The sequence below is a fragment of the Xiphophorus hellerii genome, chromosome 12, assembly GCF_003331165.1.
Source record: "Xiphophorus hellerii strain 12219 chromosome 12, Xiphophorus_hellerii-4.1, whole genome shotgun sequence".
Classification (NCBI taxonomy): Eukaryota; Metazoa; Chordata; class Actinopteri; order Cyprinodontiformes; family Poeciliidae; genus Xiphophorus; species Xiphophorus hellerii.
Window position 1 is genome coordinate 33,021,000 of NC_045683.1, and position 6,058 is coordinate 33,027,057.

The 6,058-nt window shown below is 37.4% G+C and overlaps 1 long non-coding RNA gene across 1 annotated transcript; it reads right to left on the minus strand.

Annotated features, from left to right (window-relative positions):
• Positions 1–3,551: 3,551 nt before the first annotated feature.
• LOC116730267 (uncharacterized) lies at positions 3,552–5,077 on the minus strand. The gene is made up of 2 exons (XR_004341290.1): positions 4,434–5,077; positions 3,552–4,317 (listed from the first exon to the last, which is right to left on the minus strand). It is a non-coding gene; the product is annotated as an uncharacterized LOC116730267 (long non-coding RNA).
• Positions 5,078–6,058: the final 981 nt, after the last annotated feature.

Consider the following 6,058-nt stretch of genomic DNA (forward strand, 5'->3'; position numbering starts at 1 on the left):
TCGGCAAACAAAGACCAGGTGGGTTAATAACAGAGTTCAAATAAATGAAACAAGGACAAGCTCTTGGTAAAAACAAACCAAAAAAAAGTAAAGTAATGTAAAACATAAAGCAGACTCCTCCTAAGCAGGAGACAAAGGTAATGAATTGTTGTCAAATTAATGTTGAATTTATAAGTCACGCTATTAATAGAACTTATATCAAGTAACAGGTGATGTGAAATCTAAACATTTTGATTTGACAAAAAACAAAACCATTCAGAAAACAAAGATTTTCTGAATTGGCATGCTTACTTTTTGATTCACGTGTGACAGTATTTTAGTTACTGAATTACAGAAAAAATAAATTTTAATGTGGAATAGGACTTGGGTGGTTTCATTTGGTGGGTTGATTTTTTTTTAACCTAAGCTATCTCTGTTTCCTAATGTTTCATGATCGCAATTCCTTTTTGCTGGATTTTCCTCCCAGATAATCCTTCAAGGCTTTAGTAAAACTCATTTACTTTTGCACTCAAAATGCCTAAAAATAACAAGTAAACAGAAGTAGAATGTAGCAGTAATTGAGCCTGATTAGCTCATTACTGTTGCTCCTTTCAACCTGCTCTCATTTGTTGCTGAATATATTTTGTTCCCCAATGCGGTTATCATACAGAGGCAAAGACAAGTATCGAGCCAGCAATGCTCTTGACCAACACTGCTTTGTCTGCCAAGTCACCGAGTGCCTCCAAATAAGACTTTTATATGAAAATCAGGGACCTTGGGATGAAAGCAGCAATATTGTGCAAAATTTGTCCTTTGTTTAAAACAAATTAGTCCATTAGGGAAATTTATGGAAATGCACCTGATTTTACTTTGTTGAACTTTCATTTATGGAGCAATATCATTTTAAAACCTGGACAAAGTGTGTCATTTATTTGGGATTGCTATTAAGAGAGGTATTGATGTATTCATATGACTAATTTCATGTTCATACATGATAGCTTAGCTTTTGGCAGCAACTGTCAAGAAGACAAGGTCATCCTCAAATGATTAGTTGCTCTAGTACCTTATAGGTACAAACATATAGGACTGATTACATAAAAATGCTGAGAGGTAAATTATCTGTACTCTATTTCATTTTTCAAATATTAACCAATGTGCCTCACAGAACGCTTAATTTTTTTTATGACATGCTCTTCAACTGAGTTGGGCATAAGGAGTGGGTGGACAAGCCAATGCAGGATTAGCATTTAAGCAGATGAACAGGAAAACCAAGGATCCAACTAAGTCTTCTTTACTTCATACCATTTAACCACAGCCATCCACTTTTCATTATGTCTTTATATAAAACTGCCAAATGTGAAATGTAAAAATGTACTTTCTGTAATTATCTTTAAAACAAATCTTTGTAAGTCTTTTTGTGGGCATAGGCAGTGATTAGATTATTATGTTTACAAGAGCTGTTTGTGTAGTAAGTAAGTAAGTAAGTAAACTTTATTTCTATAGCGCTTTTCACAGACCAGGGTCACAAAGTGCTGCACAAAGTGTAAAAAATAAAATAAATTAAAAGCAACATACAAAACAATAAAACACAGTATTAAGCTAAAAAGCAAGTTTAAAAAAGTGGGTCTTAAGTTGTTTCCTAAAAGTGTCTATACAATCCAAAGATCGAATGGTACAAGGTAGCTCATTCCAGAGGCGAGGCGCCACAGCTTTAAAAGATCTGTCTCCTCGAGTCTTAAAAAGGGTCCTAGGAACCATCAGCAAGTTCAGATTGGACGACCTGAGGCTCCTAGTCGAAACATAAGGCTGGATGAGGTTCTTAATATAGTCTGGCGCCTGTCCATGAAGAGCTCTAGGTCAGCTTCACTATGTGGGAAGGATTTGCTTAATTCTATTGATTTACACTCACCGACCACTTTATTAGGTACACCTTACCAGTACTGGGTTGGACCTCCTTTTGCCTTCAGAACTGCCTGAACCCTCCTGTTATGTTTTACCATAACATACAAAATTGACCCGTTTTAAAGTTTTTAAAAAATGTTAAATAGTTGGAAGTATTTTTTTTTTTTTGCATGAAACTTTTTCTATTTGTCTCAATAGGTGCACTCTACATATAAATTGAAAATGTATTCATTTTGCACATTTGCAAACCCCTGCGTCTACATATTACGTGTACATAGATGCTGTTCGGGTCACTGTGACCCGACAGTCAAGTTGAAGGGTAAAATAGATTAAAAAATGCCCAATTCTATATGGTTCCTTGCAACTATGAACCATATTTCACCACACACACACACGCAAACACCCAACCACATGCACACAAGCCCACTTTCTCACTATTCTCTTTACTTCACTAGGAAACTGCGAGAAAGCAGGTGTTCGTACAATTTTTGACATGAACATTTTCTGTTCCCATTGTCAAATTCCACCCACACTGAGTGACACTCAGCAGAAGTGGAGGAAAACATAAATAGTCTCTGAATGACTCATTCGTCTCGTTTTTAATCAGCGGGTCAATTTAACCCAGAACAGTGTATGTGTCTCAAGTTCAATTATAATGCTCACCCATTGAAAAAAAAATCTAAATGTAATATAAAAACTTTTACAAAAGATCAATTTCAAGGAAATTATTGTTTTGTTTTTTTTTTGTTTGTAGTTTTTTTTTCAGTGGACGTAAAAAATGTAAATTCCATTTTTTTTATGTCCAAATGAGTAAATTGTCGTCATTGATCCTTTATTTGTGAGAAATAAAAAAACACCATTGCACAAATATTGATTGAAACGGTTAGTATTGCAGTTGATAATCAGATACAAAAATGTTTTGGAGGAAGTTTTGGGTTTCTGACACTATTGCATGATTAAACAATCCACAGGTCAAATTGACCCAGGACCTTTATTGCTGTACCTCAGAAACAAACATAACTGGAGGGTTAATCCTTTGTGGCATAGATTCAACAAGGTACTGGAAACATTCCTCAGAGAGTCTGGTCCATATTCAGATGATAACATCACGCAGTTGCTGCAGATTCGTCAGCTGGACATCCATGATGCAAATCTCCCATTCTACCACATTCCAAAGTTGCTTTATAGGATTGAGATCTGGTGACCATGGAGGCCATTTGAGTACAGTGAACTCATTGTCGTGTTCAAGGAACCAGTCTGAGATGATTCATGCTTTATGACATGGCGTTATCCTGCTGGAAGTATCCATCAGAAGATGGGTAATCTGTGGTCATAAAAGGATGATACAAGGCAGGATGGATCCATGCTTTCATGTTGTAGACGCCAAATTCTGACCCTACCAATCCAAATGTCGCAGCAGAAATCGAGACTCGTCAGACCATGCAACATTTTTCCAGTCTTCTATTGTTTAATTTTGGTGAGCCTGTGTAAATTGTAGCCTCAGTTGCCTGTTCTTAACTGACAGCAGTGGCCTAACCCTAACCCTAACCCACTGTCATCTCAGTTATTACAAAAATTAATTCCAAAAAATAAACAATAAGAGGGATGCATTTACCTTTACCATGAAATGAGTAATTAGACTTCACATATAGATATAACTGAGAATCATCTGCATAAGAATTAATTTTATTATGTGGACAAATAAAGGGAATTGACCCAAGCACATAAACCTTTAGAACTCTGAGACTTATTCTGAAGTGTGACAATATATTATTTACACATACATAATGTACTGTTAAATATCAAACATATTTAAAGTTGCACCTTTCTAAAAAAATGTCTTACATATTTGTGTAAAAAAACAAATGTGCTACCAGCATACCATGAGACAGATCATCTGTGGAAACATCAGGCTCCTCTGCCTCCTCCCAGTGGTCCTACTGCCAGCTGCAGAAATACCTGACAGGTTGGTCCATATCACATCTTTCACGACAATACTGGAAAAAAAAAAAAAAAAAAAAAAAACTTGTACGGAGACATAAATTTTATAGTGACATGCTAATTTCATGGTGTAAATATGTGTGACCTGTATGGTCCCAAGCCAAGTCTTACACACAAGGAGGAGCAAGCAACTCAAAAACCAAGGAACAATCAAGTTCAAGATAATTTCTTTCTAATCACCATTAGTAGTGGACTCAAAACAATTTCTTCTTGTTGGATAAAAAGCACAGTCCAACAATTGTCTTTAAAAGTCACCAGATGAGGGGCCACTTTTGGTACAGGGAGTCACTGATTGAGTCCCGCTTGCTGTGTTGTCTCAGATTGGAGTGATCTGTCTGCAGTGTATTCCTCCTGCCTGCATACAGTTGATCCCATGACGTTCTGGCACCACTCCACTCCTCAGGTTTGCCACACCGCCTAGTTCGACTGAACCAACTAGAAGAACAACAGGAAAATGCCAGCATCCACACACCACGAATCTGTTTGACAGTGTGTTTTCCAGTGGTAATCTCCAATCTGATCATCTTAGATTGAAATGGAGCGCTACTCACAGGCGTGGGCAGAGGTTTCCCTTTGCCTTGATCATCTGTGCTAGGCCGTCTGTCCACCTCCTCCAGACTCTGAGCCCAGCGTGTAGGTTCCACTTACTCCTCGTCCTGGAGCGCACCGGTCTCAGTCGCCCAATGTCCGTCCTGCTGTTCCTTCTACTTTAACTCCTTTTACCTGGCCTCAATTAGTCTTTGCAGACACTTTTATGAGCAGCTGAATAACTGCACTCCGCCTCCTTACTAGACAACCAAGCCTCAGTTCAGACCGTTTTTGAATTGTCCCTTAAATTAAAGGGAAAAAAAACTACAACACAATATAAACATGCAAAATACAACCAAGATCAAAAATACAAAAATCACTTTTCCCACTATGTAGCATATGTCTGCCATCATTCATGCAGAAATTAAGAAAAGTATTCAAACTACTTCAAAATATGAAGGCAAACATGACTGAAAGCGTACTGCTAAAGAGGCCATTAAAACAAAGAAGAAGCTGGTCAGCTGATTTACACTCTGGACTGGACTGTATTTCAGAGAATTAGCTGATATCTACGCGAAGGTAAGGATATACAGTAACTTCAGCAGTGTTTTGGCTGCTGCAGCTCCCGTACCCGCTGTTTCCTGGTTACATGGAGATCAGTTCTGCGTCAGCTCGCCTCTCCACTCCACACAGAAAGAATGAACCAATCAGTCAGGGCAAAAAAGCTTTCTGAAACACAGACGTTTTCCCAAAAAATAAATAATGAACTCAAAGCTCAGTGCAAGGTTCAAGGCTATGGAGCCCTCTAGGGGGCATGGGGAAAAATTCTTCCTTTGCAATTCTTTAGCTTTACCTCGCAATACGTTTGCGTTACCTCGCAATACTTTTGCGTTACCTCGCAATAGGTTTGGATTCTATCGTAATCGTACTAATCAGTTCATGCAGCATAGTTGAATACTGTAAGCCTTTCTTACGGTGGCCATACACCGTAAATTATATAATTTTTTTGTAAGGTTTTTCCATGCATCTAAATATCTTGTGAAATATCTGAAGTTTTATATCTTTTTCTTTAGGATAGAAATGCACCACAAAATTATATAAACAGAAACTTTCCATAAGTAGGAAAAAGAGAAAAAAATACATCCAAACTGTTTGGACTATTCCTGAGTTATCACAGAGTAACAAGTCATCTGACAGTTTTGATTGTGTCTTTTTTGTATTGGTAATCTGAATGGTTTAAAGGGCCGTTTTCATGTGTAGTTCCGTGGCAACCTTACACTTACTTTGTACATAAACATGCAGTGAATAAATCGACTTTCAATCAGTTTTTTACACCAAAGAGTTAAGAGTAAACACGTTTTCACTTATATGTGTATATAATTGAAATTCTAAATTGACATTTGTAACTGTATACAAAGTAGACCAGCAAATATTGCAGTAACCTTATTGCAAGGGCATGCAAAACTTATTGAGAGGGAACGCAAAAATATTGTGAGGGAACACAACAGAATTTTTTTTTCCTCTGGTCCCCTAGAGGGATCCTTACAAGACCACCAAGATATGAAACAGGAGACATTTTTTCATTGATCGTTTTGTCAGCACTCAGTTGACTCAAGAGCCTAATGCTGTCCTCTTCAACAAACAGATT